The sequence below is a fragment of the Nannospalax galili genome, unplaced genomic scaffold, assembly GCF_000622305.1.
Source record: "Nannospalax galili isolate Female #2095 unplaced genomic scaffold, S.galili_v1.0 scaffold144, whole genome shotgun sequence".
NCBI classification, from domain to species: domain Eukaryota; kingdom Metazoa; phylum Chordata; class Mammalia; order Rodentia; family Spalacidae; genus Nannospalax; species Nannospalax galili.
Window position 1 is genome coordinate 1,195,361 of NW_008353267.1, and position 27,440 is coordinate 1,222,800.

The following is a 27,440-nucleotide window of genomic DNA, read 5'->3' on the forward strand; positions in this document are numbered from 1 at the left end:
ACACACAACCAAAAAAGCAGAGCTGTGATGGCCCCAGGTCAAGTCAGAGGGAACAGGGAACTAAAGGGCTCTGCAGGATAGCACAGAGAGGTAAGTTTTCAGAGCCTTCCTGAGGGAGATCTTGAGAACCAGAGAAACACTGAGGCTTCAGGAGATGACTGATGTTCAAATTCGTTTCTCATTCATTACATGATACTCACACTTTATGTTAATTTTCTGCCACTGCAGCAAATACCTAAGAAAATCAACTTGCTAAGAGAAAATATTTAATTGGCTCTTGTTTCCGAGGTCTGAGTCCACTGCTGTGGGCATCTGGTGGCACATCATGGCAAATCCATTCACTTCACAGCAGGGATGAGAAATAAAGAGGGGGCAGAAAAGACTAGAGTCTCAGGACACTTCCAAGGTGCACTCCAAAACCCAAAACCTCTCACAAGGCCCACCCCTTAACATTTCTGCCAGGTCCTAATAGTGCCAAGCTGGGAATTAAGTCTGTAACACGGGGGCCTTTGGGAGGCATTTAAGTTCTAAACTATAGCAATCTTCATACCTTATGATTTGGGCAGAAATCACTGAAAAGAAGTGAAGTTCATTCTCTGACACGGTGCTGAAAGGACAGAGTCAGCATCACTGAAGGGCAAAGCGACTCTTCTCTCCTCATCCTACCTGAGGTCCAGCAATCCCTGGTGAGGGTGGCAAAGGTCGCTCAGTGTGGGAGATGGTCAAGACAGCCATCTCCTGATCTCAGAGTGCATCTCAACTGTGCATGGCTGTGGATGTCTGTTAGTGTTCTCTTGGTCCCCACATTCATGGATCAGCAGAATTGGTATCACCAAACTGACCACATTACCAAAATCAGCCTACAGATTCAGTGTAACCCACATCAAAGTAGTAATGACATTCTTCAGCGAACTAGAAAGACATGCTGATCAAGGGAGGTTGGAAGTCCATTCTTGAGACTAAGTCCTCCCAAGACTAGAATCTACAAATGATAGAAAACTCTCCTGTCCTTAGCATAAGCCCAACACAGAGGTAAAGCCACTGCCATGCACTAGCTAGACTTTGAGGAGAGGGAGTTCGGGGATGTAGCCACTCAGAGAAGGCTGAAACTGCTGCACAATATTGGGAAGTCCTCCATCCTCCAGTCTGCTCCATCATTCCACCACCAGAGGAATGTGGAACCGTGGCTCCTGGTTGGGGACCACAGTTCCAGGCTTACAGGAGGGGACCACAGCTTCAGTGTGTAGGAGTGGACCATAGCTCAAGGTTCACAGAAGGAAATGACAGCTCCAGTTCATAGAAGGGGGCCACAGCTCCAGATCACAGGAATGGACCACAGCTCCAGATCACAGGAAGGGACACAGCTCCAAGTTTACAGAAGGGGAACATAGAGCTGGCTCATGGGAGGGGACCACAGTTCTAGATTGCATGAGGGGACCACAACTCCAGGTTCATGGGAGGGCACCAAAGCTCCAGGTTTATGGGAAGGGGTTTCAGCTCCAGCTCATAGGATAGGTGGAACCACAGTTCCAGCTTACAGGAGAGGACCACAGGTCCAGGTTTACAGGAGGAGAACACAGCTCCAGGTTCATGGAAGGGGGCCACAGATCCAGTTTATAAGAGGGAACCGCAACTCTGGCTCACAGGAGGGACCACATCTTTAGCTCATAGGAAGGGACCACGGCTCCCAGTTGATGGAAGTGGTCACAACTGTGGCTCATTGGAAGAGTTCACCACTCTAGCTCACAGGAGCTGACCACAGCTCTAGGTTCATGGGACCATGACTCTAGATTCATGGGAGGGGAACCACAACTCGGCTCATGGATGGGGTACCACAGCTCCAGGTTGAAGGAAGGGGACCACAGTTCCCGGCTGATGGGAAGGGACCACAGCTCCAGGTTGATGGGATGGGGCCACAACTGTGCTAACCTGAGGGGATCACCACTCTAGCTCACAGGAGGTGATCACAGCTCCAGGTTCATTTGACCATGAGTCTAGATTAATGGGAGGGGATAACAACTCTGGCTCAGTGGGAGGGATAGGTGACTATTGCCCTAGCTTACAGGGTGGGATCACAGCTCTGGCTCATGGGAGGGGACTACAGATTCAGTTTACAGGAGAGGTCCACCACTCCAGGTTCATGGGAAGGGACCACATCTTCAGCTCACATGAGGGATCACAACTCTGGTACTTGGGAGGTAACCACATGTCCCAACCGCAACACGTCTCGCCGGCAAGAACGACGCGGAGGACAAAACAGGATCCTTCTGCAGCAAGGTTTATTTCTTAACTTCTGTTACAGCAAGCTTGCTTCTTTGCAGCGAAGACCCTGAAGGTCTGTACAGCAGTTTCTTTTATAGCCTAAAGGTCCCATCTACTACGTGTAAATCATGGATTGGTTGACATTTGCCAGGTCATATCACGCCATCGGCAGGGCAGGCGCCTTTGTGTTGGAAAACACGCCCCTTCGAGATGGGCTGGATGTTTTTCAGTTAGAACCGGCCGGATGCCGGCGCCATCTTGTAATGGCGTTGTCACGGGCGGGTGCCCACAACCACAGCTCTAAGTTTACAGGAGGGGATTACAGCCACAGATCACATTTTTTGGTCATGATGTTTCTATCACAGCAACAGAAATGTGACTAGAAAAGGTAGCCTCAACCACTTTCTGATTGTGCCTGCTACTAGGCTCCGGTGTCCTGAGCTAGGTGGCCAAGGGGCCTGGCGGGTGCTCACCAGGGCCCACACTATATATTTTTATACGGCTGTTCTGTTACCCCAGCACACTTTTTGAAAACACAATTCTTTTCCTATTTAATTGTCTTGCCACTCTTTTAAAACTAATTTGATCATATGCTTATGGGTCCATTTGGGGGCTATTTATCTAGTTATGTTCATTAATAGATATGTCTTTCACTAATACTACATTTTCTTGATTAATTTTGCTTTAAGTTTTGAAAGCAGGTACTTGCTATAAAGCCATTAACACTGCTCTTTTTTAAAATGTGTTTATATCTCTCACTCTCTCTCTTTTTGCTTTTTGTTTTTTTTTTTAAACAGGGTTTCCCTAGTCACAGCCAACCTGGAAGTCACAATGTGAACCAGGGTAGCCTCAGTCTCGCAGAGATCTACCTGCCTCTGCCTCCCGAGGGCTGGGATTAAAGGCACACGCCACCATGCCAGGCTGTTTTGTCTTTCTTAAGTCCTTTGCATACTATTTAAATTTTAATATGAGCTTATTGATATTTATATAAAAACTCTGTTGGACTCAGACTAACATGTCACTGAATCTATAGATCAGGTTGATGAAAAGTGAAATCTTACTGTTTAGTCTTTTGATCCATGAAAGGATGCCTCTACTTATCTGTTTAGGTGTATATAATTTCATCCAGCATTGGGTTTTAGTTTTAAAAATACATGCATTGCATATATTTTAAAAATTACCCACAAATATTTATTTTTGGTCATTTGTGACTTGTATTTTAAAATCATTTCAATTTTGTTATTTGCTATTATAGAGAAATGTGATTCATGTACATTACATTTTTATTTTGTAAACTTTTGTGTGTGTGTTTTGTCTGTGTGTCTGTGTGTTGGTATGCCTGTGTGCACATGTGCCATGCCATGACACCTGCGTGGATGTTGGAAGACAAATTTTGGGAGCCAGTTCTCTCTTTTACTGTACAGGTTCTGGGGATCAAACTCAGGTTGTCAGGTTTAGTGACAAGCTCTTTTACCTGCAGAATCATCTTGCCAGCCCTTAAGATTATTCTTGAATGAACTTGGGATGTTTGTCTTTCAAATAATTAGACCATTTGAGCTAAGTTTTCAGATTTATAGGCATGAAATGATTCATAGTATTCCCATGATATCTTCTGAATGTGGTGAGAGCTATAGTCACAACCTCTTGTTAATTCTCACATTGATAAATTGTTTTCTCTCCATGTTCTTGATCATTCTGTCTAAAAATTTATTAATTTTATTGTTCAGAGTTTTGCTAACTTCTTACTGGAGTATGGACATCTGCAAAGCTCAGGGATGAGAAAGTCACGACTCAGCTTCATTGTCTCATATCTGTTTGTAAATTTTCTGATTCTACTTAGATGTGACTTGAGATGTTAGCTAATTTAAATTTCTTAAGGGTATTTTTAGTCTTCATGCTTCTACCTAATATGGCAGAGCCTTGGTTACTCTGAGTAGGAAAGACGGGAGAGTGAATGATTGCAGCCAAGAAGAAACTGCAGTAAGTGCTCACTCTGTGTGCTGGAGAGAGCTTCTACAACGTATTAAGTGATTAATTTTAAAAATACAGGTTGCTTTGTAGTATAATTTGAGAAAATGACAAAGCACCAGGCTTGCATTTGACTGCATCGGACTGGAACCATCAAAATCATAGAGTTAGAGGTATTATTATTATTTTTTAATACTGTCATAAAGTATTCTAGACTCAAGATAAGGCTCTGGAGAGAAAGTCAATAAAAGCCTTCTCTGGAACATGCAAATGAGCGGTCTGGAACGGTGGCAGAGTTGAAGAAGCTGCCAATTTGACTGCTTTTGTTTCTTTTTCTTGAAGGGAGGATATGATCATCTGAACACTTCCTTTGAAGGGAAACACTGTAACTGCATATCACATCTTTATGAGAAACAATGAAAGTCCTTTTCCAACCAGCTTAGTTGTGACTTCGACTTCTTGGTGCTAGAGAATTTCAAAGTGTAATTACTGGGCTAAGCGAAGACAATGAATTTTAAAGAGAAAAGGCCACAGCTGAGACAAACACACTTCCCAGTTGTTTCTTGCTAATTTAGTCCACAGTGTTTCTGCATTATAAACAACGCTTTGTGAAACTGAAGCTTAAAGCTTCAATAATATTACAGTAAATTCAATATGCCCAGGGAATAATTATTTTTCCTATCAGTGCTGGCCTCACATGGCCACTTTATTCCAAATAACTGATGGCCTCTTCTGTTACGCTTGTGTGTATGTATGCGTGCGTGTATTTGTTCATGTACATGTGTGTGGGAGGATGCATGTGCACACATGTGTTCATGCATGTGGATGCCAGAGGTCAATGTCAGGTGTCTTTGTCTATCGCTTTCCACATCATTAAAATAATTCTTAAAAAAAGCATTTTAATTAATTAAATGTGTGTATGTATGAATGCATGTATGTGTGCAAGTGCATGTATATGCTGTAGCAGGTATGTAGAAGTTAGAGAACAACTTTGGGAGTTGGGAGAACTTTGGGAGAACAACTTTTCTTCCACCATGTGAGTTCTGGAGACCAATCTCAAGTTGCCAGGCTTGGCGGCAAGCTCCTTTATGCACTGACCCATCTCACTGGCCCTCCACGTTTTTAAGACAGGTTCTCTCACTTAACCTTGAGCTTGCTAATTCAGCCAGAATGTCCTGGTTTACGAGCCCCAGGGATCTTCCTGTCTCTACCTCCCTAGCACTGGGGTTATAGGATTGCCCCACAGTGCCCAGATTTTTACGTTAGGTACTGGAGCTTCAATGCATACTTTGTAGCTTGTTAAAATATTGCCATTTTCCTTCCTTCCTTCCTTCCTTCCTTCCTTCCTTCCTTCCTTCCTTCCATCCATCCATCCATCCATCTGTTGTATGTTTGCTTGGTTGGTTGATTGGTTTTGATTTTCTGAGACAGAGTCTCATGTATAGTCCTTGATGCTGTCTCAGACTCTCACTATGCTCACATCTTTGAAAACGTATTTCTTAATAAGTGATCTTCATGATATTAATATTTGTGTGAAATTTATTGACTTAATTGGCTTTTTCTATCATCAGGACTCTAGCTTAGACATGATACTAAGACCACTAATAATTTTCCGAACTCACTTGACCTCTCGTCCACTTCTACATTTGTAGTTCGGCCTTCCAAGTAGCTGGGATTACGGGTGTGCGTCACCCGTTCTGGTCTTAGTTTTGGTTCATGTGGTCCTCCGTGCTGTGCCTTCTTCCCTTCTCTTCGACCACCTGTAAGAAAGATACACTGAACACTGATAGCAGTCATTTGCTTGGAAAATTGAAAAATTTGATTTTACTCTCTCCTTGAATTTATTTGCAGGAAAAAATGACCTTGAAAAAGATATGACTACACTTGTTTTATGGTGTTCAGTTGACATCATCCAATTTCAGACCATTTTCTGGGAGTTATTCTGTTACCTGTATCACAATGATTTAAGTTTGAGAATGCCTGGAGACTGGGGCAATGGTTTTTTTGTAATGATGGAGGCTCTCTCTATCTTAGTGGGCTCATCTGTCCTGAAAGCACAAAATTCATGCAGCCTGGAGACCTAGCCTAGATAATGATCTGTAGGATCTCCTGAAGAATGCCGCTCTTACGCCTCCCAGGATCACTGCACTATCTCCTCATTCACTTTTATCTTCCATATTGTGACTCTGAACAGCTTTTTTTTAAAAATTATTTTTATTTTTTAAATTTTTTTAGTCTTTTAGACATGATCTCCCTGTAATGCCAGCTGACGTGGAACTCACTATGTAGACCAGGCTGGCCTCGAACTCACAGAGATCTGCCTGCCTCTGCCTCCCAAGTGCTGGGATTAAAGGTATGTGCCACCACGCCTGGTGAACAGCTTTTTTTAAAAAAATCTCTTTGTAGGAAATGATGACAGATAAATTCCTTGTGTTCCTCCTTGAATTTAAGAGGTAGGTATGTTACAAGTTACAAGGTGATTAAAAAAATGAACTCTTTAAATTCATGTCTTTAAGCAAAGTACCTCAGAGATAAATTCCTAAGAAAGATGTGTTTCAAATCGAAACTTATAATTCATTTTCATAAGAAGATTCCAAGGGGTTCCAATCTACACCACTTTATTCTGTGTTTCCAAATAACCTACTTGCTTTTCCAGACAGTTGTGTATTTTTGTCTCCATATTTTCTAGTGTTTTGTCTTGTTTTCAAATGTGAGGTGGTAGTCTACCTAGCCCTATAAATTCCTCCCTTTGTGAACTTGATAGCACCTTCTTTTCATCTCAGATGCAGGGGTCTAACTTGTATAAAGAGCTCACTATGCAGAGGTCCCATGCTGGCTGCTTCATTGACATTATTTTGCCTGATCCATCAGTGATATTATGAGGTAATGCCATTAATGTCTTCATAATACAAATGAAACAAAGCAAAACAGCCACAAAAAAGTGACTCCCAACCCATGGGTAGTTTAGTAGCTTATTCTAGTTCTCAATAAACAAATGGTAGGTGACAAGATTTAAATTTGAATTTAGGTGTTGGGTTAAAGACTTGTAGGATAAACCAAAGCACTGTGTTTTTCTCTACTGTCCCACAGGTAGCACAGAAAAATTATGACACTAGATGTGTGTCAGGGTTAACCCCTACATCCCAAGCAATTCTCTACTGGAGTCTCCAACAGATACCAGCTAGAGGTCTTTCAACAGTTAAATTCTGACACAATCTACCTGGAGATCATGTGGGATTCCGTAGCCTCAGGCTCAGCCCCACAGACTGCCCCTACCTCAGAAGCCATTTGTAAGCATGGGCTGTAACTGTCTGTATCTCACATAGTTCACAGGGCCACTGTGGAAATAAAACATTTGAAAGTGGTTTGTTGACTCTTCTATTGATGTATTTACTGAAAGTGCTGGCTTGCTACACTGGTGTGCAGATCCAGGGGCAGCCCCATAGAAAGATTAGGGTCCAGTGTAAACAGACTGCAGTTATTCACAGAAACCCACAAAAAAACATTTCTAGCCTCTTCAAATTGGTTGCTAAGAGGTGCCCCATGTGGTTGGCTGCTTGAGATAGCGGTAGTGCCTATGAGTGAAATTCTTTTGGTAAAAGGAACTGAGTTTGGTTTATTATGAAGAGATCTGGGAACTAAGGCAATCAGCATGAACTGAGGTCACTTTAGAGACTTGAGGGGACTCTGCGCCTTCATGGGTGTTGTGTTCGTCCAGTTCATGGTCTCTTGTTTCTCTCTGAGGTTTTCTTTTTTTTCATATGTATGTGATGTATGTATGCATATTTGCATGTCTGTGGACACACACACATCTCTGTGTGTGTGTGTGTGTGTGTGTGTGTGTGTGTGCGCATTCATGTATGTATGCAGAGGCCTGGAGTTGACACCTGGAGTCTCTCTCCATTATTCTCCACTTTATTTACTGAATTTTATTTATTTATTGAACTTCCAACAGAATCAATTTGGATCAATTCACTTTTCTTGCTCCGGGTTAGGCAAAGTCCCTGACCAGTGTGTGGAATGATGTTCCCGAGTCAGGTGCACATTCTTTATCCTATCATTTGTGGACTGGTGTGCAGACTGGAGCTATGAATAGGGAGGCCCTGGAGGATCTACTGTGATAACGTGAAGCCTGGTTGACACGTTTCTGCAGACCATTTACTTTGTACATTTATCAGACAACCTTCTGTTAACTTATGTCTCAACATGCCAAGACCTTGAGGACATGGACTAAGAATAAATAATGGAATTGAGGTAGGCCAGAAAGACACAGGAAAAAGAAAAAGAGGCAAACTACATGGTGGCTAGAGGCTATGTTATAGCAGGACATGTAGCTACTGGATAGTGAAGAAGCAATACTGCCCCAAACCAGCCAGGATTAGCATGGCCAATTAAAGTAACCCTAATTGTCCTTTGCTTTATAATGGTGTCTCCATATCATTAGTCTTGCAAAATTGGCTGCTCCTATAATTGAGCTGATGCTGTGATACACCCCAAAACCTCATATAAGGACAAAAAAAGGAGCATGAACCCTATTCTGACCCATTTCTGCAATTCCCCACTTTTACCCATGAGCAATCCTCCTCTCCATTAAAGATTGCTCATAAGATGAGTTGTCAAAATCCCAGGGGATATGAGTCTCTCTTGACAAATCTGTACTCCCTCTTGAGTGTGTATTTCTGCTCTGTAATAAAACTTCCTCCCAATTCTTCATTTTGTCCAGTCTCTGAATGATTTCTCTGACAGAGACAAAACCCTGAAAACACTGGTAGCTGTCTCAAGCAGGTCCATCTCTGAGACCTCTCCAGCCTTCACCCCCAGCAACCAAATGATTTCTGGAATGTCCCACCACTGAAGACTGACACATGGATATTTTGATCTATGGATTCATTTCTTGTTGGTGAGTGTCTACTGGTCAGACTTTCCCTAGGCCTATTGACAAAATTGAATGTGCAAATTGAAGGACCACACCCGGGATGGCAACCTCTCCTAGAACAGCGTTCTTTCTTGGAGTCCTAATCTTTAATCTCACACCATTCCAGCATGGCCGTATAACTTCAGTTCAAATTTCAGAATTGTTGACACATCAGAGTTGAAATGGGTTTTTTCTTTTTCTTTCTTTTTTTTTTGTTTTTTTCTTCATACAAAAATCATACAGGATAAACAGATAAGCAAAATATAGAAACTAAAATAGCTGCATTGCTGCTACTGAGCAATAATCATTATTTATATTTTATGCACATATATCCTTTCCCAAAGAAGAAAGAATAGTATAAAACTTATATACTGCTACCTTTATTAAAAATGAAGTTATATGGTTCATGGTCTTACAGCCCATTCACCTCACAATATTTCTGGAAATTAATTTCATTTTTCTGAATGATTTCAAAAGCATGTTTATAATGGCCCATAGCACCCTGTAATAGGAAGAAAGCATGCTCTTCTGAAATTCAGGGTCCTTTGAATGTAGTTTCCATTATTATGTGCCACATTGTAGTAAGCTATTTAAGCTAAGTATTTGCCAGCCTCTACAAGTGTGCCTCTGAGACACCTGGTAGATCTGGCAAGGCCCTGCTCAACCCCCCCCCCCTCCTTTCACCAGTTAACTGAAACTTGCAAGGTTCCAACTCCAGCTGCTGGGAGATCTACTGGTTCAAAGCCAAAGATTGACTAGCATGAGGTGTATGAGATCAGGCCTTTGGATTCAAGATAGGGATGAAACTGCAGGAGTGTTTTAGACTCCAGAGTTGCCACAGATCAGTCCAAGGCTAGACTTGAGCTTTGCTTGGTAGCTTCATCTTCCTTAAGTGCATCCTTCATTCCCTGAAAAGCTCTCCTGAAGAACATTATGACCCATTTAAATCCTTTCTAGGAGTCAGAGCAAGAACATTGCAGAGGTCACCAGCCTCGGCGCTGCTGATGTGGACAAGGGTGTCGCTGGGACAGCCACTTCCCTGCTTGGAGGAACCTGCCCGGTCGCTCCTCTGCTCCCCAGGCACCCGACTCCGGACCCGGGTTCCAGCACCACTTCCTCCCAGTCCCGGGTGAACAGAATTGGGTTTATGTCTTATTTGACGAAAACAGGCTCTCGCGGCAGCCATTGGCACCTGTACTGGGGAAATATAAGAGTACAAGCAAGCAGCTTACTGCCTCAGTGGCAAAAAATTTTTCATGTCAGAGACCGAGAACTCTTACCGTCGTTTATGTCATCCCTTCTTCTCCAGACAGAAGATACCAAAAAGTTGCAATCAAAGATCTCTTCATCTTCTTGATAAATAAGCCAAAATGTCTGTCAATATCAACCGAATCGAGTCGGACCAGTTCAATTGCTACAAGATGCCCATTTGATTGCCAAGATCCCTCCAAATATTTTGGTTGTGAGCTGGGAGCACAGACCCAGTTTGATGTTAAGAATGACGTTACATTGTCAATGGATCTCATGAGGCGGATAAGCTGCAAGACATGTTGGATGGAGTCATTAAAAAATTTATTCTCTGTCCTGAGTGTGAGAATCCTGAAACAGATCTGCATGTGAATCCAAAGAAGCAAACAGTAAGTAATTCTTGTAAAGCCTGTGGCTATCGAGGCGTGCTTGACACCCATCCAAACTGTACAGTCATTCTCAAAAACCCACCTGAGAATAGTGACACTGGCACAGGAAAGAGAAAAAGAGAGGAAAAACAGAAAAGGCAAGGACGAGGAAAATGGCTCTGAGCCAGGAGTGGGACACCTCCACCTCCACCACCAGTGAAATTAGTCCTCCTCCACATGCTGTGGGAGAAGAGGAGGATGCTGATTGGGGTGAGGGTACAACCGGGAAAGCTCAGAGTCGCAGAATGGATGAGATCAGTGACCACGCAAAAGTTCTGACACTCCATGATGATTTGGAAAGAACTGTAGAAGAGCGTGTCAATACCCTGCTTCAGTTTGTTAAGAAAAAGAAAGAAGAGGGCGTTATTGACTCATCTGACAAGGAAATTGTTGCTGAAGCAGAAAGGCTGGATGTAAAAGCCATGGGTCCTCTTGTTCTGACAGAAGTTCTCTTTAATGAGAAGATAAGAGAACAAATTAAGAAATACATGCGCCATTTTCTAAGATTTTTGTCACAACAAAAAAGCTCAGCTGTACCTTCTTCATGGTTTGGAGTGTGCGGTGGCAATGTATCAAGCTCAGCTCATCTTCAAGATTCCGCACATCCTGAAGGAGATGTACAATGCAGACCTTTTAGAAGAAGAGGTCATCATCAGATGGTCAGAAAAGGCCTTTATGAAATATGTCTCAAAAGAACTTGCCAAAGAGATTCGTGTCAAAGCAGAACCATTTATACAATGATTGAAGGAAGCAGAAGAATCTTCTGGTGGTGAGGAAGAAAATGAAGATGAAAATATGGAGATGGTGTATTCGAAGACTGCCAGTGTACCGAAAGTTGACACTGTGAACCCTGACAAGGATGATTATGTTGATATTGATGCCACTTCAAAGGATGGATGCAACCCAGCTTCACAATGTAATGCTTCAAAATTTTCTCCATTATCAGCCAGAAGTGCGACATGTTTGTGCAAGAGCTAGAATGGCTTAACATCATGCTGCACTTGATACTAAAGCTATTACTGTGAGTGGTCTGTAATTAAGCCCAATGAGACATCTAGGGAGTCCATACCTATCAGTGAGGAGTTGTAGTTTTCTTTATTTATAGCATGTTTCTTTTGGAAAAACTAGATTTGATTTTGGTCATTCTTCAGATTTTGGGCCCTGATGGCTTATGCTGAAGTAATTGGCTACTTTGTAGGGTGCTGCACCATTAACTTAAGTAGATAAGGTTTTTGGAGCCTGGTAGATTATGTTAAGTGCTGAAATTGTCCAGGGCTTTTCAGCAGAATGTAAACACAAACAGCTGTAATGATCTTATTCAGCCATTGAGAAATATACTACTTTTAAAGTTTTATCTTCAGGCCCTTCAAACTGGCAACTGGTAGTTGTCATGCTAAGGTAGACTGATGAACAGGGATGCAGGTGAGGCAATTGGGGTACTCATTCAGTGGGTGTATCTAAAAGACTCCCAAATTGCATTAACTCTTGTCTCTAAGGGGAAAAGAAAGTCCTTGAATCATGAATAGGAGATGTGAAGGAGAGGTAAACACAAGAGTAATTAGTATTACAAGTTCTAGACAGGGAACTAGAAAAAAGTCAGAACAGGGCAATTTTCATATGTTCATATTAGAGTCCATTACAGTTTCTTGACAAGGGCTTCCAAAAGCATCCCTCTGTTGGGTTCTTCTTCATTTTTCTTTTGTCTTCCAAGGCTGGACTAGTTGGCTGGGAAGAGTGGCTAGAGACTCAGGTGAGGGTCCAGTGACCCTGCTTGGCACTCCTTTAATGAATAAGCTCAACTGCCAACAGGCCCAGTTGTGACTATGTTTAGCGATCAGGCTCAGCGGAAATCATAATGATGATAGTTATTTCATACAGAAGGGACTGCTGTATAGCATCATCTTATTAAAAGCAGCTGGGGCAGTTAGGGTAAAAAGACCCCAAAGAAATGTAGCCAGTTTCTTGGCTAAAAGTCAAAATGTCCTTGGGTCTGTTAGCCACATACTCTATTCCAAAGGCCAAAAATGTCAAAAGTATTTGGCAGCTTGTATCTAATCCTTAAAAGATTTTAGGGTTACCTCTTCAGAGGGGGGAATGTTGGAGGGGAGGGAGTGGGCATGGATTTGATCAAAACACCTTATATACATATATGAAATTCTTAATAAAGTTTTTGTAAAAATTAAAAAAAAGAGAGAAAAAAAAGGTAGACTGATGAAATGACAGTGTGACATCCTTTTGAAGTAAGAATAACCTGAGTGTCCTATAATTCTAAGAACACGTTTTGAAGCTTGGATTGTGGTTTTCTGTTCATGTACCATTGCCCTAATTATAGTCTTTGGAGTCATGTGCTTTGCGTGTTGGGTGAGCCAGGGAAATTATTACATTAGCAAATAAGTATTTTATGTGTATGTAGTGGTTGCTTTGTACTGAGAGAAAAGCTTTGAGGTGTAATTTAAATAGTAAACTATGATTTTATTTGGGAGAAAACAGGAAAAGGTGCACTTAATCCCTAGCTAATACTGAGCATAGTTTTTCAGCTTTTATCCTTAAATTATCATTTGAAGATGTTTAGACATACTGTATCTTGTTTGGTGTTCCCCCATTATGGTTTATTCTTTAATGCCTATGCATTTGGACATATGCTTGTGCCTTAGACTTCGGTTGCTATCTTGCCAAAATAAGTGTTTCAAGCTTGATTTTCTCCTCCCCCAATTATTTAAAGAAAAAGTGAAAATCGTAAAAAGACTAAGGGACATTAAAGAAAATTATGTTTACTAAAATAAAAACATATCACCATATGCTTAATACTTTTGAAGAGTATGAATAGAGAGTTTTAGAATATCCACAGACATGTGAAATGTCACTACAGTCAACGTTTTCATCATCTCAAAAAGAAACACCTGTGCTTTAGCTATCACTTGCCTACCCTGCCATTTCCCCAAAACTAATGTAGCACTAACCTAACTTCATCTATGCAGATTTGCCTAATTGGGCCATTCTAAGTGGAGTCACAGATGATCTTTTGTGACTGGCTTCTTTAGGTAGCATGTTTGCAAGTTCTGTGTTATAGCAAATGTCAGGATAACATCCCTTTTTATGGTCAAATATTTCATTGTATAGTAGAAAATATGCTGTCTATGAACTGTCACAATAACTTAAGCTGAGACAGCTTCCTGCTTTGAGTTTCTGCTCATAGATGGTCAGCTGAGCATTAGTTATGTGATAAAGGGTGGAAAATTGAAACAAAGCAACTGCTCAGAATTCAGCCAATCAGATCAACGTCTTCTGTTTTCACACTGATCCTTGTAACAGTCCATAAAAACCTTGCCTCCACAGTTTTCTGGGGTAGCTTAATCCCCAGATATTCATGAATTTTTTGCTCAAACTTCAAAAATTTACTGTACCTCATTCCATTTTTAGCCACCACTCATCAATTGCTGGACCTTTGTTTTTTGTTTCAGTTTTAACTACTGTGAGTAGTGTGTGCGTGTGCTATAGCATTTGTATGTGGGTTTGGTGTGAACATGTGTTTTCATTTTCTCGTGTGTGCATCAAAGAGTGGAATTGTTGGAGTACATAGCTCTATTTAACTTTTTGAGGAACTTCCAGAATGTGTTTCAAAGTGATCATCTCATTTTACATTGCTAGCAACAGTGCAAGTGGGCTCTGAGTTCTCTACATCCTCACCAACACTTACTACCTGACTTTTAACAATTCATACTCTGGTGGGTATGGGGTGGTATCTGATAGTTTTAATTTGCATTTCTCCAGTGACTATTGAAATTAAATATATTTCATATGATTATTGGCTTATTTGGAGAAATTCACATATTTATTTTTGAAAAAATTTGGCTGAATTTTAAAAATTCTCTGTTTATTCTGGATGCTAATACTTTACCCCCCTTAAGATTTGCAAATGTTTTCTTTCATTAAGTGGGCTGTCCTTTTACTCTGTTGATAATGTTTTTTAATGTGTATGTATGTGAACGTTCCTACATATGTAGTTGGACGTGTGTGGGTGCATGTGCGTGTATGTGTATACATGTGTGCACGTGTGTGTATACATGTAGACCAGAGGACAGCCATGAGCCATCCACCTCCTTTGAGACAAGGTCTCTCACTGATCTAGAGGTTACCCACCATGCTAGATTGACTGGCCAGTGAGTCCCAGGGAACCCTCTGGCTCTGCCTCCCCAGTGCTGGGATGATAAGTGTGCACCACCATATCCGTCATTTTTACTTGGGGTCAAAATCAGGTCTTTATGTTTGCAAGACAAGGACTTTAATGACTGTATCCCCAAGTCTGTTGATAATATCTTTTAGTGCATAAAATTAATAATTTTTCTTGAACTCCAATTTATTTGCTTTATTGTCTGTGCTGTGGTGTCACATCCAAGAAATCGCTGTCAAATTCAAAGTCATCAAGATTATGTCCTCTTTCCTTCTTAACATTTTATAGTTTTATATTTAAGATTGGGGACATAGCTCAGTTGTGGAACACTTGTCTAGATAGATTTTATATTTGAGTCTTTAATACATTTTGAATGAATTTTCAGTTTTCTTAGGTAATTGTCCAACTCAATTAATTTGCATACAGACATCCCAGTTTCCTCAGTATAAATTGTTTAAAACTGTTCCTTCTGCATTGGGTAATCTTAGGATTTTTGTCAAAACCATTTGACCATGTATGTGAAGATTTAGTTCCAGATTCTCTATTGTATTCTATTGTTATAGTCTGTTTTGATGTAAGCACTTCACAGTTTTGCTCACTGTAGCTTTATAGTGAGTTTTAAGATAAGAAAGTATGAATTCTCCAATTTGTCCTTTATGAAAAATTTTCTGGGGCAATTTTGGGATCCCCGAGATTCTCTATGAATCTTAGGCTGGGCTTTTCTGTCTCAACAAAAAGTATCACAGGGATTTTGATAAAGCTTGCATTGATCCAGTAGGTCTCTTTGGGTAGAACTGATGTACACTATCAAGCCTTCCAATCCATAAATATGAGTTATATTTTCATTTACTTATGACACACTTAATCTTTTCAGCAATATTTTCTGGTTTCTATTGGATAAGTGTTTCACTTCCTTGGTTAAATAGATTGCTAAGTACATAATTCTTTTAGATGATATTGTAAATACACATGATTTATTAATTTGTTCTTTAGATTGTTCATTGTTAGTATATAGAAACACAGCTAATCTTTATGTGCTGACTTTGTATCTGGCTGCTTTGCTGAGTGCATTGATTAGTTCTAATGTTTTATTTGTGGGTTTTCTACACATGGTATATTACCTGTGAGCAGAGATAATTTCATTTTTTTCTTTCCTGTTTGAAAGCCTTGTAGTTCTTTTTCTGAATTGCTGGAATTTCCAATATTACAATGAATGGGAATGGTTAAAGTGAGCACCCTTGCCTTGCTTCTGATCTTAAAGGAAACACTTTTAGTTTCCCCACCATTAGTATAAGCCTGACAGGGTATTTCTCATATACAGTTTTTATATGTCCAGGCAGTTTCTTTCGATTACTGTGTTGAGTGTTTTTTATAGAAGATTGTTGAATTAAGTTTTTTTCTGCATCAGTTGAGATGATCTTGTTTTCTTTTTCTTCTCATTCTGTTAATACGATGTATTATATTGATTTATTTCACAAGCTGAATCTTGCTTGCATGCTACAAACATATTTGGCTCTGGTGTGTGATTATTTTAAAATTCTAATGAATTCAATTTTTATTTTGCTCAAGACTTTTTTTTTGTGATGAGGCTTATACCAGATATTGATCTGATGAACTCTTTTCCTATGTTGTTTTCCTGTCTCTTTTTATATTAGCATTGCAGGTCTTTGAGGGTCAACCAAGCAGTATTTTTCTTGTTCAATTTTCTGGAAAACTTTTGAGGACTGGTGTTCACCAAATGTTTGGGAAGAGCCATCACTGAAGACATCAAGTGTAAGGCCTTTCTTGGTTGGTGAATTTTTTTTTAATTGTTTCAATCTCTTTACCAGTTATAAGTCTATTCACATATGTATTTCTTCATAAATGAAGTTTTTGAAATACTTTCATGCTTATAAGAATTTCTCCACTTCATATGGGTTATTTGATTTGTTGCTATATAATTGTAAGTAGTACTCTCTTAGAATTCTTTTTACTTCCGTAAAATCAGTAGTTATGTTCCTTCCTTCATGACCAAGTTGAGTAATGTATTTTTCTTTTCCTGTTACCTGAAGGTTTGACAATTGTGTTGCTCCTTTCAAACAACTAAGTTTTGGTTTAATTGATTTTCTCTCTTTCATCTATGTGTTCTAATCTTTTTGATTTTTTTCCTTCTGCTGGCTTTGAATTTAATTTGTTTCTCTTTCCCATTTCCTCAAGTTATAAAGTTATAATGTTGAGAGCTTTCTCGTTTGTTAAAAAATGTTTTTACAGTTACAATTTTCTTTCCTTGGCATTGCTTTGGGTATGTCTCACAAATTTTGGTGTGCTGTGCTTTCATTTTATTTATCTCTGTTATGGCTTGAATCTGAAGTGTCCCGCACAGGGTCATAAGCAAATTTTTATTTATTTTATTAGTTTACCTTTTAGGCAAAGTTTCCCTGTATCCCCAGCTGGTCTGGAATTCCCTGTAGAGATCAGGCTGACCTTGATCTCAGAGATCCACCTGCCTCTGCCTCCCAAGGGCTGGCTGGATTAAAGGTGTGCACCATCACGCTCGATGCATATGCAAATTTTTTATGAAGTTAATTGAATTAAAATTTTTATGTAGCTTGAACACAAATTTCTTATTAAAAATTTGCTTTACATATTTTTCTGGTATGTGGCATTCCTAATCATTTTGTTGAGAGTTTTATGTAATGTAAAGAAAATTTAAGTTTGATAAAGTCAAATTTAAAAGTATTGTTATTTTATGATTTTTGAAAATTTCACTATCGTATCTGAGAAATATTTGCCTATTTCTATGTCTCGAATAAATTCTCTAACTCATTTTTTAAATCAGTTTTATGGCTGAAGCTTTATAGGTAAAGCTTTTTGATTTTTACCTTTTATCTTAAGTCTCTGCTTCGAGTAAATTTTGATGTGCAGGTTGATGCTTATTATTTTGTTGAAAATACCTACTTCATTTTTTCAAATGAGGGAAACATTTTATTTTGAGGTTTTATGATTTCAAAAGTCTTCACAAAGAATAAGTTTTAATGAGACTGCAATTTGTTGCACACATTTGAAAAAGATGAAAGAAGCCTAGGTTTGTTTGGAACCTTCAAACAACCAAGGAGTATTGAAATATTCACAAAAGAGGAGATCAGTTGCCAGCCAGTTACCACAGGAAAGCTTTACAAATGCTCATTATTCAGAGTGTTAGCTCAATAAGTAATAAGATATACCATAGTCTAGTATACAAATATAAAATCAAGGAAAATGAATGCCTTTACAATATGAATATCTAGCTATGCTCCTTAAATAGTTAATATTTAAGTAATAGTTATACTTCACTATTGAAAAAAATTGACTATAAATTATAAAAAGTCACTAGCTCATTTTACATATAACTAAGGGCTCTAACTGAGCAAGAGTAGTCCTAAGAAACAAATTACTTTAATTTGAGAAAAATTAATTACCAAGATATATGAAAAGGCAGTATAGTGTTATGTAAATAGAAACTGATAATATTTTTTGCCATCTTAATTTCAAAGAAGGAGGAGAATAATTATTGCAGTTACCTACCAATTCCTACCCCCTGAAAATAACATATTTGTGTATAGCAATGGCTACTTTAAGAGAAGCAACCTGGGAAACTATTAGAGTTCCACAATTGGTCACACATAGAGAACAAGTGTCTGTGAAATGTCCACCCCTAAGTGACACATCTGCAATAGAAACTCTACACCTAAGGCTTATAGAACATAGTGGAACAAGGAGTAGATAGAATACTAATGCATCTCTCAACTCTCATCAATGAAGCTCCCTCATGCAGTAGAGGGCAATGAACACAAAAGGCCACAAATAGCCAAAGCGTAGAGAATAAGAGTCTGGGGTCCTTGGACAGGAATCCCATATTAAACTCCATTCGCCGAGGGCTCAGGGGCAGAAAGACAGTAAGAACAGGTGCATGACTATATGGAAACAGTCTTACAGGTTCCTAGGACCTTGATCATATGAATCTACAGCTATGTTGTTAACATGCATGCAGATGCAAGCAGACAGAAACTCAGCATAGAACTGGGGAAATGGGCAGCAGGCCCCAATTATAGCTGAAGTGCTGTTAGCACCTGACTACTTCTTGGTGAGGGAGAGCTGATCTGCTTTGAGGTTGTGACTCTAGATACGCTGACTAGACACCAGTGGATGGACTTGCACTGAGGGATGTCTGGGCACACTAACTTGATGTAGTGGGCCTTAATATAAAAGACAGAATGCATGAAATCTGGTGGGGGGGTATAGGAGGGCATGGTTGGGGGAGGGGGTCTAAAGATGATTAAGATGTTTTGTATGAAATACACAAAATTTAAATAGAAATATACAAAAAATTTCTAGAGCTAGATAATAGAAAAAAAAGGAGGAGCCTATTACAGGATATAGTAAGTATGGATTGAACCTACTGGAAAAAAGTTCTGCAGTTAATATACCAACCTACATTCCTTCTTCTGCATGATTCCTTGAAGCCTTTTTGGCCAAAACAAGGTGGAAACTATGGAAGAGATTCCCATGGATGTTAGATAGAAGTCACTGAAAGAAAACAACTGTTCAAAGCTTACTTTATAATACTTAATTATTATTGATTATTATTATTATTATTTTTTGAGGTAGTCCCTCTCTGTAGCCCCGGCTGCCCTGGAAATTGCTATGTAGACCAGGCTGGGTTGGATCTCACAAAGATCTGCCTGCTTCTGCCTTTCTTTGTTAAGTTTAAAGGCATGTGTTGCCACTTCTGGTTCCAATACTTATTTACATATGCAAATACATTTCAATTTTTATCTTTCTGCTGTTAAAAGCAAAATATTTAGAAAAATGCAGAATAATTTGTTGGAAAATTGAAAAATTTTCAGGTTTTTATTGAATTTTTGCACATTTGATATATTTTGTCTTTAGATTGTCTCCCCTATTGGCACCACCACTTACTACTTCCACCCAATTTCATGTTCTCTATTACATATATATTTAGAGAGTCATTTGTGTCCCCAAGTGTCCTTCAGTGTAGTTCCATCCACTGGAATCTGGTTAACCTACCAAGAGTCACACCCTTAAAAGGGACTGACTCTTTCCTTCCCAGCAGCCAAGGGTTTCCAATGGTTCCTCAGGCGGGATTGGGGTTTCTTACCCACTTCTCCATGTCTATGCTGGGATTTTGTCTGATTTGAGCTTACATGGCACTTGTGCATGCTGTTGCCATTGTGGTGAGTTCATATGAGTAACTGACCAGCTGTCTGGAAAACTGTTTCCTTGTGGTCATGTACCATGTCTAGCTCTCACAATCTTTCCCCAACTCTTGCAGTGAGTCAAGGTTTGGAGTCAGAAGTTTGATATAGGTGTCTAATTCAGGGACAAACATGACAGAATCTCTTGTTCTCTGCATAGTTGTGGGTTTCTGGGTTAACTACCATCTGCTGCACAAGGAAGCTTCTCTGATGAAAGCTGGTTTTGGGGTGTTAACTTTATATCCTGCTACTTTACTGAATGAATTTCTCAGCTCTAGGAGTTTTTAATGTATAGAATCATATAGCTACAAAAAATGATACTTTGACTTTTCTAATTTGTATCCAATTTAATCTCCTTTTGCTCTAGCTAAGACTTCAAGTACCATTGTGAATAGAAATGGAGAGAGTGGACATTCTTGGCCTTGTTTCTGATTTTAATGGCAAATCTTTGAGTTTTTCTATATTTAATATTATGTTGGCCATGGGCTTGTTGTATACTGCTTTTTTATGTTGAGATATGTCCCCTGTATCATGAATAGATGTTGGATTTTATTAAAGGCCGTTTCTGCATCTAATGAGATGATCATGTGATTTCTGTCCTTGAATCTGCTATGTGGAGGATTAAATTTATTGTTTTACATATACTGAACCATCCCTGCATCTCTGGAATTAAGCTGACTTGATCTTGGCGAATAATCTTTTTGATGTTCTTGCTTTCAGTTAGTATTATAGAGAGAACTTTTGGGTCTATGTTCATCAGAGAGATTGGCCTATAATTTTCATTTTTTGTTTGGTAATTGTCTGGTTTTTTCATAGAAAAAATTTGGGAGTGTTCCTTCTTTTTATATTTTATGAAATAAGTTGAGGAGTATTGGTATTTTTCTTTGAAGGTTTATTAGAATTCTGCACTGTATCCATCTTGTATTAGACTCTTTTTAGTTGGAAGGCTTAAATTACTGCACCAATCTCATTGGTTGTTATGGGTCTGTTTGAATTATTTATGTCATTTTGATTTAACTTTGGAGGCCATACGTATCTAGAAATTTATCTATTTCTTTTAGGTATTTGAGTTTTTGTTGGACAGATTTTTAAAGTATGTTCTTAAGGTTTTTGGATTTCCTCAATGTCTGTTGTCATGTTTCCCTTTCATCTGGGTTTATTAATTTGTATCCCATCTTTTTCCCTTTTGGTTAATTTAGATAAAGGATTGTCAATTGTATTAATCTTTACAAAGAAGAACTTTGTTTTATTGATTCTTCGTATTGTGCTCTTCATCTCTGTTTCATTAATTTCAACCTAGATTTTGTTTATCACTTCCATTCCACTCTGTTTAGGTGTTATTTGTTCTTGGTTGCCAAAGCCTTTGGGTGCCCCGTTAATTTATATATGAGATGTTTCAAATGTTCTGGTGTAGGGATTTAATGCTATAGTTTTCTTCATAAAACGGCCTTCATTGTGTCCCATAGATTTGTTTTCATTTTCATTCAATTATAGAAATTTAAAAAGTTTGCTCTCTATTTCTCTCTGGATCCAATTTCCATTCAGAATGTGTATGCTTTAGCTTTGATGAGTTTTTCCATTTAATAAATATTTTATTTATTACCTTTATTTTATGTGTATGAGTATATTGCCTGCATGTGTGTAAGTGCACCCGTGTTGTGCACTGTGTTGGTCAGAAGAGGGCACTGGATCCTCTGTAGCTGGAGTTATGGATGGTTATCAGCTGCCATGTGGGTCCTGGGATTTGAACCTGGGTCCTCTGCAAGAGCAACCAGTGCTCTTAACCACTGAGCCATTTCTCTAGTTCCACTTTTTTTCTATTTTTAGTGTTGTTGATATCTGGCTTTGCTCCTTTGTGATCATACAGCATAGAGGGTGATATTTTAGTTTTTCCTAAGTTTGGAGATTTGCTTTGTGTCCCAGCATGTGGTCAATATTGGGTAAAGATTCATGGGCTGCTGAGAAACAAGTGTATTCTTTGGTGTTTGGGTGGAATGTTCTGTTGATATGTTAGGTCCATTTGATTTATGATTCTAATTAACTCCAGGGTTTCTCTATTTTGTTTTGGTCTGGCTGATCTGATTGTGGCAGTAGGGTATTGAAGTCACCCCACTGTGTTGGAGTCAATGTGTGATTTTATTATTTATTTATTTATCCTTTCATTTATATTTTGATTTTTAAGACAGGGTCTCACTGCAGACACAGCTGACATGAAACTCACTATGTAGAGCTGGCCTCAGTCTCATGGAGATCCACCTTCCTCTGCCTCCCAGATGATGCCATTAAAGGTGTGCATCCACCACCACACTAGTCATCAATGTGTGATTTTTTTTGATTGAACAGGTTTCTTTTATGAAATTGGGTGCCCTCATGTGGGAGAATATATGTTTAGGATTGTAGTATCTTCTTGGTGTATTTTTCCTTTGGTGAGTATGAAGTGATTTCCCCTATTCTAATTTTAGCTTTAATTCTATTTTGTCAGATATTAGAATAACTACAATTCCTTGTTCCTTAGTTCCGTTTGCCTGGAATACCTTTTTGTATCCTTTTATCCCAAGGTGGTATCAATCATTGATGATGAGGTGTGTTTCTTGGAGGCAGTAAATTCATGGATCACGTTTTCTAGTCTAATCAGTTTGTATCTTTTTGCTGGGAGTTGAGGCCATTAACACTGAGGGTTATTATGGACCAATGTTTATTAATTCCTGTTATGCTGGTGTTGTAGTGTTGTTTTCTTAGACTTCTTTTGGTTAGCTGTCCTGGGGTAATTTCTGTATTCTTTGTGCCCTCTCTTGAGTGTTTAATCTTCTGTTCTGACCAAAGTATTCCATCAAGTATTCCCTCTAAAGCTGATTTTGTGGGCATAAATTCCATAAATTTGTTTTTGTCATGGAAAGCTTTTCTTTCTCCTTTGATTACAACTAAGTTTTCCTGGGTATGGCAGTCTGGGCTGGAATCTGTTGTGTTCTTTCATGACTTATATGACATGGGTCCAAACCCATCTTTCTCGATTTCATAGTTTCCATTGAAAAGTCAGCTGTTATTCTGATGGCCTGCCTTTATGCATGACTTGATCTTTCTCTCTCTCACACAGCTTTCAATATCTTTATTTTTTCTGCTTAGTGTTTAGAGAATTATCTAAATGGTCCTATCTACTTGGTGTTCTGTATACCTCTTGTACTTTGATAACTATTTCCCTAGATTTGGGAAGTTTCCTTTTATGATTTCATTAAAAATATTTTCTGGCCTTTGACCTGGGTTTCTTTTCCTTCTTCTGATTATCAGGTTTGATCTTTTTACAGTGTCCAAGAAGTCTTACATATCCTGATTATGGATTATTTTCGACTTGACATTTTCTTTGATTGAGTGATCCATTTCTCCAGCCTTGTTTTCGAGATCTGATACTCTCAGTTCTATTTCATCCACTTCCTTTTTGCTTCTTTCTTCTAAAATTTTTGTTTGAGTTTCTGAGTTTTTTTTTCAAGTTTATTTCAGTTTGGCTATTCAGCAGTTCTACCTTTTTATTGAATTCTAATCTCATGTTTTGAGCTGTTTTAGTTATTTCATTCAATTATTTGTGTTTTCATGATCTTCATTCAGTATTTTATTCATATCCTCACTGAGTTTTGTGAAAATATTTATAATTGCTACTTTGTAATCATTGTCTTGTGCATTCTCTAGGCTTAGATTTTCAGGAAACATTCGAATAGGGGTGCTAATTTATGTAATTGACATATTATCTTTATTGTTCATTTTGTGCTTTTTCAAAGAGACCTATGTATCTGCTCTTGTGCCATTAGTGGTGTTTCTTGGTAAGGGTAGATGATCTCATCTTTGCTGAGTGACTCTTTCTTGTTTCCCCAAGTTGTCAGGTTATGGCACAGTTGAGTAGTGCTTGGTCTTCAATTGTTGGGCCACTTTATGCTGATGTGAAAATGAGGTATAAGAAGTGGTCTCAGTTTAGCGAGACACAGGTACAACTTTTGATTTGAGGTTTCAGAATCTACTCCATACAGTCCTTGATCAGCAGAACGGGCTGGGTGGCTTCTAAGTGAACAGGTTGGCTAATAAATTAGCCCAGGGGAACTCACAGGCCTGATGAGCACTAGGATCCTTGCAACTACCTCCCCTCCAACAGGCCCGAGAGTTGAAATTGTGGGGTGTGAAGAACTCTCAGAAAGGGGGTTCGGGACCAGAGGTCTGGAAGAGCATGCAGATCTGGCATATGCAAGGATCCCAGTGATCCAAGGAGACCTGGAGCTGAGATGGTAGGCACTGGGAAGTTTTAGGAAAGGCAAATCAGGACCCCAGGTCTGGGATGGGGAAGGATCCCAGTGACCCAAGTAGTCCTGAAAGCTTATATGGTAGGACTTCACCACAGCAAGTCTGTGGGGTAAGGATTCTCGTAACCCAAGGAGGCCTGAGGCCTGAGATGGAAGAGTGCCAGGAAGTCTCAGGAAAGGGAACTTGAGGCTTAATTTTTATAGGGGTATGCATACACATGCACACACATACCGTCATATGTGTGCACGTGCACACACATATAATTTGATAAAGGTTTTTTTTAAAGATAAGTTTGCTTATTTGAAGTTTTTTGCATTTTTATATAAAATTTAGAAAGACTACATCAATTCCTTAAAATGCCTGCTGGGATTGTGATAGAAATTACCTCTAATTGCTAGATAATTTGGATATAATTAGCATATGAGCAATGTTATTTCTTGGATATATACACACTGCGTTGCTCCGTTTATTTAAGGCTTCTTTAGTATTGGTACCATTTTCTAATGGTTTACTGATAATATACTCATTCTTATGTGTATTGACTTTCTGTTGTGAGAATGTAAGGCGAGAAGAACCTAAACAGTCTAAAAAGAGGCCGCTGTACTCTGTGATGATTTGAATCTGAGTTGTTGCCCAGAGGCTTATGCATTGCATGTCGTCTGTCATACTTTTTCTGTTGCTGTGACAAAAACACTGACCAAAGCAACTTATAGAAAGAAGAGTTTATTTGTGCCTACAGTTCCAAGTTCCAGAGGGATTAGAGTCCATCATGGTGGGGAGGCCTGGTGAGGTGGCCCAGAACAGGAACAGCAGGTTAAGCACTCACATCTTCAAGCAGGCACGAGAAGCAGAGTGGAACTCCAGCAAGCCTTAAGAACTTTCAAATCCCACTCCCAGTGACGCACTTCCTCCAGCAAGGCAACACTTCCTAAAACCTCCCTGAACAGCACCACCAACTAGAGACAAAACGTCCAAATATGTGGAGCCTATGGGGGACATTCTCATTCAAACCGCTACCCACGTTCAATCCCTTGTGTGTAGTTGTGCTTTTGAAGGCTGTGACACAAGGTGGGACCTGGCCTGTAAAAGTCAGTCAATAGGCACAGGTCTTTGAAGGTTATTTGAAGGTTAAACCCACTCCTGGCTCTGGTCTAGTGCAGTCTGCTTTCTGACTGCTACCATGTGAACCACTCTGCCACATGCTCCCATTGTGTGAGCTCCTATATGCTTTTCCCACTATGATGAACTGAAACTATAAACCAAAATAAGCTTTCTCCCTTAAATTGCCTCTGTCAGGTATCTAGTCATAGCCATGTAATAGCAATGCAATAATTTCTTCCTTTCTAATCTTTACATCTTAATATTTCCTTGTTAACGACTCCATAGAAGGATAGATAGAAGTGGTGAGAGTGATGTGTTTGTTCTTTATATTAGCAAGAATGCACCTGAAATTTCAGTCACATATGCCATACTTAAGTGTTAGGTATTAATTTCATTAACATTTATCTTCTATTTATAATTTATGAACATTTATTACACATGGGTCTTGAATTCTGTTACATGCTTTTCTCTGTGTTGATTTAAATGACTATAAACTTTCCCTCCTTTATTTTGTTTTTAAACTTACTATGTTTATTTAATGCTCTTTGATATAGCAGAGAACCTGTTTTTCTTTTAAAATGAAAAAATACAAACTTTTTATTGCTTGAGAATTTCATATATGCGTAGTATGTGTTTTGATCATATCCATTCCCCATTCCCTCCCTTCTCCTTCCTTCCCTATACTTCCCCCTCAATTTTCCCTCTCAGCTTCATGTGTGAGGGCCTCCGTTATTCTTTAACATGATGAATTACAGCAATTTAGTTTTGCATGTCAAACCAAACTTGATTTCTAGGGTTAACTCCATTGGCCTCTTTATGTGCTACTAGGTTTTATTTGCTAGTATTTCCTTAAAGAAGTGTTGTAGATACATTTCTGAGGAATATGTGGCTTGATAGATTTTTTTAAGGGAAATTCGAGTCCCTACTATGATATAGACTTGTAATATTTGCAACTAATTAATTGAAAAAGTGAGAAGATATGTTAAAAGCTTTGACAAACTTGTATAAACTTCCATGTTCAGGAAGAGAGATTCACAAACCACCTGCTGTAAACTGACATCTAGGCTATATTCACAAAGCCTGGAACTAGAATTTGAGGGTGTATTTTGATTTTTTTTAATGTAGAAAAGTTGTTTTATGTCAAGATAGATTTCTTTTATTAACAAACTTCTGTTAACTTTGGTTTTAGAATGCTAAAATTGTCTTAGAAAAAGAAATATTTTTAAAGTTAAGAATGTTAACAGTCATGGTTGTTTATTTAAAAATATTGCATGTAATGATTTATTGTCTTTGGATACTTATTACCTGTGTCTTTTTAAAATTTTTATTATTTGTTATTTTATGTATGTGAGCGTATTGCCTGCATGTATGTAATGCACCTGTGTCAAGCAATCCCAAGGAGGCCAGAAGAGGACATTTGATCCCCTGGAACTGGAGTTATGGATAGTTGATAGCCATCATGTGGGTGCTAGGATTTGAATCCATGTCCTCTGCAAGAGCAGCAGTCAGTGCTCTTAACTGCTGAGCCCCATGACTTGCATTTTTATCTTCTCTGCCAAGTCTTCTTGATTGCATGTGCTCCAAATCAGGCCCCACATTTATAACAAAAAATTGTTAGGGTAACCTTTCTGTCTAAAATATCTGTGTATTTCCTGGACAGGCCAACAAGATATTTTCCTCCTTTGTTCTTATTTAAAAAAAGGATACAAGAATAATTATTCTTATCATTCTCAAAATTTTAATTAATTCAAACTGTTGTGAGTGTGTTTCTTAAGATAAAGGAATAATACATGAAACCAATAAATCAAAAGAAAATTTCAGCCTTCCTA

At 38.9% G+C, this 27,440-nt stretch overlaps 1 pseudogene; it reads left to right on the forward strand.

Moving 5' to 3' along the window:
• The first annotated feature begins 10,515 nt into the window (after positions 1-10,515).
• Positions 10,516-11,799, forward strand: LOC103747977 (annotated as a pseudogene).
• The last annotated feature ends 15,641 nt before the right edge of the window (positions 11,800-27,440 follow it).